The 8785-nt window shown below is 36.2% G+C and overlaps 2 long non-coding RNA genes across 3 annotated transcripts; one reads left to right on the top strand and one right to left on the bottom strand.

Moving 5' to 3' along the window:
• Positions 1-1258: 1258 nt before the first annotated feature.
• On the bottom strand, positions 1259-3440 carry LOC135207632 (uncharacterized). Its single transcript, XR_010313007.1, has 3 exons — positions 3322-3440; positions 1748-1832; positions 1259-1429 (listed from the first exon to the last, which is right to left on the bottom strand). It is a non-coding gene; the product is annotated as an uncharacterized LOC135207632 (long non-coding RNA).
• A 709-nt stretch (positions 3441-4149) lies between these two features.
• LOC135207631 (uncharacterized) lies at positions 4150-7408 on the top strand. Of its 2 annotated transcripts, none has more exons than XR_010313006.1 (4): positions 4150-4256; positions 5533-5607; positions 5766-5867; positions 7114-7408. It is a non-coding gene; the product is annotated as an uncharacterized LOC135207631 (long non-coding RNA). The 2 variants fall into 2 exon arrangements; XR_010313005.1 differs by having other exon boundaries at positions 4206-4268.
• The last annotated feature ends 1377 nt before the right edge of the window (positions 7409-8785 follow it).

Below are 8785 nucleotides of genomic sequence, written 5' to 3'. Positions count from 1 at the left end.
GGGGGCAGGAAAGAAGACGGAAAGTTGTCCGATAACGAAGTGGGAGTCGCTGGACAGCTTTCCGAAGGACCTGTTTCTTGGCAGGTCTACGCTTCTTCCTACCCTCGTACAGCACCCACTGCACCTCCGACCAATTACAACACACATTACATGGCTCGGTCCGAGAGCATTCACGCCCTCGGCACCGAGCACAAAGGACATGAGGATCAATTTCGGGGAAAGAGCGGAAGACCCCGCACTTACGGCCCTCCACACCAGGGCACACTCTGTGGCTGATGGGGGGGCGCGGGGATAGCTCCATTGCCCGAGGATCCATAATTCAATGTTAATAAAAGAATACAGAAAGTACGTACTTACAATATCACTTTCACAACACTGACAAACCAAGTTGAAGAAACCAAAACACAACCAAAGCATACGACGACGAAGCGGGCAGAGAACTATGACGAACACGTCCTCCACCAACACAGCTGAAAGCAAAAGTGGTTCTTCACCTCCCAGTCGCACGGCGCACTGTCGGACAAGCAGTTAACTACCGAACTCCCTTGTTCGAAGCTTACGACCGGTCCAGCTGCCGCTAGTTACCTTCCTATTGTTAAAGGACCGATGGTTTGTATTACGTATCGCAACAATATCAAAATCCAAATCAAAAGGTAATACGAGTTAAAATAATTAAAATCTAAATTGTTTACGTTAAGATTTTTCTAAAAAGTTATTTTCAGAAGTTAACATCTTAAGTAAAAAAAATGGCAAAACTAAGTTAACTGTAGTTAAACAATTGTTCAAATCTAGTTAATGACCTAAAAATAAAAATTGGCATAAGTAAATAGTACATATTAAAATCTTTTAAAACTTTAAAACTATCAAGTAAAAAAGCACAATACAAGCAAAGATTACTTTCATATCTCAACAGAAGTTAATTATTGCCAATTTTAAATCCAAATCTTTTAAGTTACCTTACTTTTGCGTTTAAAATTAGTAGCTTACTTTACGTTTAAAGAGTAATATACTAGTGATGCACAATTTAAGCAAAAATCCTCAAAATTTTACTGAAAAAACTTTTAAAAACACTAAAGATTCCTTAACTGTCTGAAAAAAAACTCCCAGGGCCCTGCCCCTAGGTCTATGACCTAGGGGACAGGGTCTATGGGAGGGCCTCCACCCTTATAGGGGCACCAACACCTGTAGGGGTGGAGGTAAAAAAAAAAAAAGTTTGGATAGTTCAAACAAAATGTATAAATATTTACACCAGGTAAAGATGGCGAAGCTTCCTTGGCCAAACTTAAAAGGAAAATATTTAATTTTTGACAAAGTCTGTGACGAAGTTATCCTGGCTTGAGAGTTTTTAACTTCAGAACTTCATATGTTCGTCTTGTTAGATTAGTTCTGTCGAAGTTCACCCAGGATTTACTTAAGAGTTCAAGAGGACCTGAAATAGTGTTAATCATTATAATACACTTTAATTTTATATTACACTTAATTTCATTAAGCTAAAATTGTTAAAATAGCTCATTTCAGCCTACTTTAACCTATAATCCTATTTCAGCCTATTTAAACTATTTAAATAGCTCATTTCAGCCTAATAACGTTGCTTAAATCTTATTAAACTGGTTTGCAGTTTTACATTATAACAAAGTACAGATAAAATTTCACTCGCTATTTCAAACCAATAACCTTGAGAAAACCAATACTCTTACCAGTTTTAAAATTGGTAGCAAATAACTAAAAAAACTTATAGAACGCTTACCACCTCAAAAACAGAGAAGTTCCCCATTTTTCAGAAAAACCAAATCCACAATTCATGCAAACATTCTTAGCAGTACACAGAGTTCCTGAAATAAGTCGGGGGGTTAACGTGGATCCATTAGATTATCAGTTTGTAGTGAATAAAAAAACTGAACTCCATAAAGCTTGATAAACGCAGCCAGCGAGAGTTTTGCCAATTAAACTAAAGCTTGCATAACTATACCAATGAATACCTAAAGTTGAAGCACTAAATATAATACGCAAAGTTAATATAAAACACAAAGTGACCTTGTCGAGGTATTTACACCAAGATTAACAGTTAAAATTTAACCAATACTCTTTGTAGAAAATAAGATATAATATATCTTAAGTTTCGTATATATATTTTTTCCTTATGTAAAAAGATCTCTTCTTCATTAATTCTTTTAAGTACGTAGTAACCACTGGTAACGAAGCAGTTGTGTGCTAACAAATTGAGATTTACTTCCCGCTAGTTTCGTCGTTTAACAACTGTTTAATCATTCAAGAACCTCGAGTAACAAACTAAATTTTCTTCGGGGTTTATTTGTTAACATTCGGCAGTTGTTTCCCACCCACCGACAGCTCACCACTCTCCTTACCATGGCTCGTGTTTAATGCTGGATCTCTTAAGGAACTTTACAGAGACTTTTGTTATGGATCGTATTCTCTGCTAGCAATGGAAGGATAAGAATTGTCTACATTTCTGAACCACGGAGCGACAGCGGGTAGCATGGTTCTCCGCCCTTTACCAGCTATTCCCAGCACTCTACATCTCTGGTCTGCGTGAGATCTCTTTAACGACGGGGAACTCTTCAGACTTCAAGACGTTTGATTACTTTGAGGTTGGTCTCAATTTTCGTTGGCAAACATCAATTGAGTTGTTAAAGTAATTTTTCTTGACGTCCGTATCACTAGTCCCTTAAAATCAAATCTCTTAACTTATGTATGTGTATTTTACTGCCATTGTTGAATTGTTAAGAGATCTTTTTATATTTTAGCTTTGTGTATTTCATGACTGCATATTCTCGTCAGGGTTTAATCCATAAAGATTGATTTAACCGAAATTTAGTCTAGAGGAGTTATGTGGTCTGAATCTGTGTTGATAGGGTTGTCTATATATATATATGGTCTCGTTATATTTTTGGTAGTACATTTTTTTGGATAGGTTGTGAGAGATTCAAGACGAGGGGGACATGGGGTCCAGTGCCAAGGACACCGCATCTGGGTGGCATCATTAATTTTTCAATAGTGATATTATTGACACTGTTGTGATAATAGTAATAAATGTGTTAAAATTTTTGCTGCTCTATTATTTACTCCTGTTTTGAATACTCTTTGAAACAATTCCGCAAACTATGCGGACAAAACGTACTACCGTTACTATAAGCATTTTACTACCAAAAACTTAATGAATACTAATGAAATATACAACCTTTAATAGGCAAACCTACCACAAACTTCACGATTACTAAACACTACACCAACATCTTCCAGGAGGGAACAATGCACCACGGAGAACATCCTACCAACTGCTAAAGACAATTTAAGACATACGCGTACTCCCTTGGCGTAACCAAGCAACCGTGCAAACAAGATTATTCCCGACGTAGAACAGCACAACACAACACTTCCTAAGCACGGAAGCAACGACAACGAACAATGGGATCGTGATGTTTACTCAGATTTCAGTCCCTTCTCGTGACGTCACAGTTCATAGTCTCGTCTCGTGACGTCACACAGCAGCCAAGGACCGTCAATGCGAGTCCTTGTTTATTTTTGTTTGAGAGGGAACTCTGAATAGAATTTGTTTGTTTTGTTTGTTTTAGGTTGTTTTGGGAAATTGGTTTTGTTTTTCCACTGAGGAATGGTCGTTTTATATTGGTTTTGTGTATGGGGAATGGAACATGTTGATTTTGATTAAATAGGTAATGGTTACGATGCCATAATTGCTCTATATTCTCACACTTTAAAATTGTAAGTTGCCAAATTTCATTCCGCCCTCATCGCCTCTCTCTCTCTCTCTCTCTCTCTCTCTCTCTACTCAACAGCAACCAGCAATCTGTGAGCTACAACAAGCTTAATTCACCTATCTCTCTCTCTCTCTCTCTCTCTCTCTCCCCCAAATTTGTCGGTCAATATGATCAGTTATTAATATAATTCAACCTCAAAATCTGGCATTTTCCACCATTCTCTGTATTCCCTCCTGCTATCGTTTCTCCTCTTCTATATTACCAATGAACGATACCTTAACAGCATGCAGAATCGATATACACAACACTAAAACATGGAAATAATTCTAGTGTATTCTCCCCTCAAGGAAAACTATAAGAAGTTTTGTTGTCTCCCATTAAGGAAAACTGGAAGAAGAAAAGGATGAGTGTTTGTGCTCGCTGTACTTCGTCCTTGCCATTTGTCATGATGATTTGATGGTCCTTGGCTGTGACGTCACAAGAATGGTTTTCTGGATGAGAAAAGAAAGATGTTTTCAGGTATTTCTTGACGTGTTTTACTTTTGTATTAAGGGGACCGTCCGCTATGATGTCTATTTTTTTTATTATTACTCGAAATACATAATTTTCATATATGTTTTAGATATATATAACACCTTTGTCATATAAAAATTTCAAGTCATTTGAGCAAAAACTTTCGTTTTATTAGCAAAAATCATGATTTAAATAAAAAAAAATTGGTAGAGATTTGCTCCGCTAATATGACATCATTTGTATTGAAAATCATACCATACAAACTTCTTTATATACGGAACAATTCTGTGTGACAGAATATTTTTTTATTTTTTTATTTTTATGAATGTTTTTTTATTTTTTTTTTATTTTTTTTTTTAGTCTAGACACTCAAAAAAATCTAAAAAAAAAAGAAAAAAAGAAATCAAAATTCTGTCACACAGAATTATGGGATTTTTATTTCTCTTTCCAATGATATCTTTCTCTCTAAAATTGGATAATAATAAACGAGTAAAACTCTACCGACATGCGCATAAGTATGTTTTTGAGTTATGAGCTCCCAAAGATTTGGTATGTAAATTTTCGTTTTTTCTTATAAAAGTCAAAACAACATTATTATAATTACTTTGTTGTACTTTTATTGTGATTTCTACATCAAGGATCCTGGTCCTACCCCTAAAAGTGGTGTTAATACCCTCAGCGTGACACCAGATAATGATTTTGACGGCAAAAAACATGAGCAATGAGGGTAGCTGATAACAATGAATTTTCGTGTTTTTCTTTCAGCACACTCCTGGCCTTCGCTAATTTTGCTAGCCTTAGTTGCTGAGTAGCCTTCTTGATCTTAGGTAACTTCGGCATTGCTATAACTTCACTAAGAAGTTATAAAAACAACGTAAATAGCTAGTAACCAAACGCAAGTGCCTACGCGCATCGTACTCCTCTGACGTCTGTGGCGTAACTGGGTCATTCTCCGAGTCTCGCCTATAAATAACCGCTCTGAGCAGCTCCCTTCTCGCCCAGTGTCACACTACCATTCATTGCTGCCAGATGTATGAGAATTTCGAAAAAAATCTTTAAAAATCGCTGTATATATGCAAAAAATAAACACGCAAAAACAATTCTGTCAAACTCAAGTCATAAAGACGACGCAGTTACGATGACGTCATCATTTAAAAACCGCTATATCTTCATTATTATATAATTGGCTGAAACTTCTGGAAAGCATGCACGGCATGTTTCTGCATAGATACAAGTAATAACTCGATTTTTAATTTTTTCAAGTTGACATGTCATCCGCCAGGTGAAGGCCAGCATAGATTATTTTCCCCAGTTAAAAGACACTTAGATCTGTGGATGTGAATTTTGGATTTATAAGGTTAGTATTCAATCAACTTAAGTCTGGCTGTTTAGCTCTTGTGTGAAGGCGAGTTATGTCTATTGATACGGTTTGATTATGCCAAATGTGCTTATATTGAAACTTTTAGTTCATTGCAGTAAACTTTCGTCCCTATGCTAATTTGAATGTTTTTCCAGGTGCTCAAATTTCCAGAAGAATTCACAAAGAAATTCAGTCCACGAGATTCCAGCCATTTCAGAGGTCTAAGTTTGGTAATCCATATCTTCCATGGGGTAAAGGTGATTCTTAAAGATTTTGTTTTTGTCTAGCAATTTCCCGGCCTTTTTACTTCCATCCCTACTGGGGCTGATGCCACTGTCGGGTTGGGGACACCCCCCCCCCCCCCCCCCCCCCCCCCCCCAAAGACCTTCCATGTCCTAGGACCTGATGGCAGGTTCGTGGGACGCCCCCAAACCTCCCATGTCCTAGGTGGGAAGTTCCCCATCAACCAAAAAACTCATTAAAACTTGTCACTTTCAGGTAGTGAATGCATCGGAGTAGCCATTTTTCAAAGTTATCTTCCTTTTACTCAAAAATTCCTGTGCTTTGGTGGTTTGTCGTTATTTTGACTTTTCTAAACTTTTAGATTTTAAAACTTAAAAATCTAGCAATCTGGTATAAACTTAAAAACTGAGATAGCAAGTTGACATATTTTGACCTTTGACCTTTTTAGTCTACATATTTTGACCTTTGACCTTTTTAGTTGACCTCTTTTTGCCTTTTAACCTTTTAGTTTACTTTTTAGTAGACCTATTTTGACCTTTTTAGTAACCTATTTTGACCTTTTGACCTTTACCGTTTACCTATTTTGACCATTTTTGTAGACCTATTTTGACATTTTTGTTGACCTATTTTGACCTTTTGACATTTTTCGTTGACCAATTTTGACCTATTGACCCTTTTAGTTGACATATTTTGACCTTTTGACCTTTTTCATTTACCTCTTTTGACCTTTTGACCTTTTCTGTTGACTTCTATTGACCTTTTGACCTTTTTTGTTGACATATTTTGAACTTTGTTGACCTCTTTTGACCTTTTTCATTGACATCTTTTGACATCTTTTGACCTTTTTTATTGATCTCTTTTGACCTTTTGACCTTTTTAATTTACCCCTCTCGACCTTATTCATTGACCTCTTTTGACCTTTTGACCTTATTCATTGACCTCTTTTGACCTTTTGACCTTTTTCATTGACCTTTTTCGACCTTTTTTTGACCTTTTGACCTTTTTCATTGATCTCTTTTGATATTTTGACCCTTTTCATTGACCTCTTTTGACCTTTTGACCTTTTTTCTTAACCTCTTGAAATTTTTACCTCTTTTGACCTTTTGACATTTTCCCTTGACCCCTTTTGACCTTTTTCCTTGACCTCTTTTGACCTTTTGACCTTTTTCGTTGACTTATTTATATAGGACAGAAATTTGATTTTGCTGTATACAATCAATCTTGTGGTACCCTTTCTACCGCTGTTCATTCTCGTTCCAGGTGTCAAGGTTTTTCTGGAGCCGGGGTATTGAAGATTATGCATATCTCACTAGGCCTAGTTGCCAGTTGAATACGTTGCTTTAAGCCTAAGATACATATTTAATGAGGTGAGAAGTTGTTCCTGGTGGACTGACGCTGCTGAATTTGATATTAGTGTCGCTTGTCATAGTATGATTATTTGTTATTCAAATTTATGCTTAGTTTTTAAATGTATGAATATGTATAAAAGTTTTAACTTGCGTAACTATCGGCGTATTCCCTTAATACAAACTTTAATAAATGTCTGAATACTTAATGTTCTTTAAATTTACCAGGATAATTTACGTTTTTATAAGTTGTCGTAAAAGTGATTTTCGTGAATCTCGCTTGACTGATGTGTGGTTGTTTAAACCAGAGAATATCGCGACGTATGTTCAAATTAGAAATATCGAGAGCTCTTTTATATGAAGTGTTCACTGAAGTCTTGCACTGAAAAATAAACCTAACTGTCTTATCTTTTAATTCTTATTTCATAGTGATTATAGTGAATCTAGTTATCGCTTTGATCTTAAACTAGCATGAGAGTTTAAACTTGTATTGTATGATTGTGTATTCACCTTATACATAAAGTTAGGGGTTTAAAAGCTAAAGTATTAATATGGAAAATAGTGGGAAATCCATTAAATAGTGTAATGGTGAATAGCAATTTATGGCAACTAAAATATCCTATAGGCAGTTTAAGATTACTGCATTCTTCTGCATTCAGTAAATTATAGTTACAAGGGTTTCTACAGTTTTGGGGGGCCTCAAATATTGTGGACAGTTTTATTTAAATTTAGTTGAAATGTTTGTACATTAAAATTAAATATAATCTTGACTCTTTGAAAGCTTAATAGTTAAAAGTACAGTTAACCAAAATAAATCACTCCAGTGACAAAAGCCAGTCGTATGAAAGTAAAAATCTGCAGCAAATTTAAAAAACTTGAAATTCTAGTGTATTTGTACATAAAAAAAAATCTTAAGTTTTTGAAATAAAGATATTTTATATCAACTGACTTTTAACAAACTTTCGTGGAACTACACCAAGCAGGCGAAAGAGCCATTGAAATGAAAAGGGCTGAACTCAAGGTTGTTAGATTGAATACGAACGAAAATAGTCTCGTTTTGAATCCTATTTTGACAAGATTTTAGAGTTGTTCAGAAGAAAACTTTTAAATTACTCTACTTAAGCTGTAGCCAAAGTTAGCCTCAAAGAATTACCAGGAAGTTGCCTCGGAATAGAACATTCTTATTGCTTTAATATACAACGATTTTGTCTGCAGCCCCTAAAAGGCGCTCCTCTCTCTCTCTCTCTCTCTCTCTCTCTCTCTCTCTCTCTCTCTCTCTCTCTCTCCTACTGCAACCCAGTCATTCTATGAGCTACAACAAACTTGATTCGTCTCTCTCTCTCTCTCTCTCTCTCTCTCTCTCTCTCTCTCTCTCTCTCCTACTGCAACCCAGTCATTCTATGAGCTACAACAAACTTGATTCGTCTCTCTCTCTCGCTCACCCTCTTCTCTCTCGTCTCTCTCTCTCTCTCTCTCTCTCCTACTGCAATCCAGTCATTCTATGAGCTACAACAAACTTAATTTCTCTCTCTCTCTCTCTCTCTCTCTCTCTCTCTCTCTCTCTCTCTCTCTCCGAGTGAAAGTTC

This window comes from Macrobrachium nipponense, chromosome 34 (genome assembly GCF_015104395.2).
Source record: "Macrobrachium nipponense isolate FS-2020 chromosome 34, ASM1510439v2, whole genome shotgun sequence".
Taxonomy (NCBI): Eukaryota; Metazoa; Arthropoda; class Malacostraca; order Decapoda; family Palaemonidae; genus Macrobrachium; species Macrobrachium nipponense.
The sequence above is the reverse complement of the archived record's forward strand: the minus strand, read 5'-3'. Positions and strand labels throughout refer to the sequence as shown.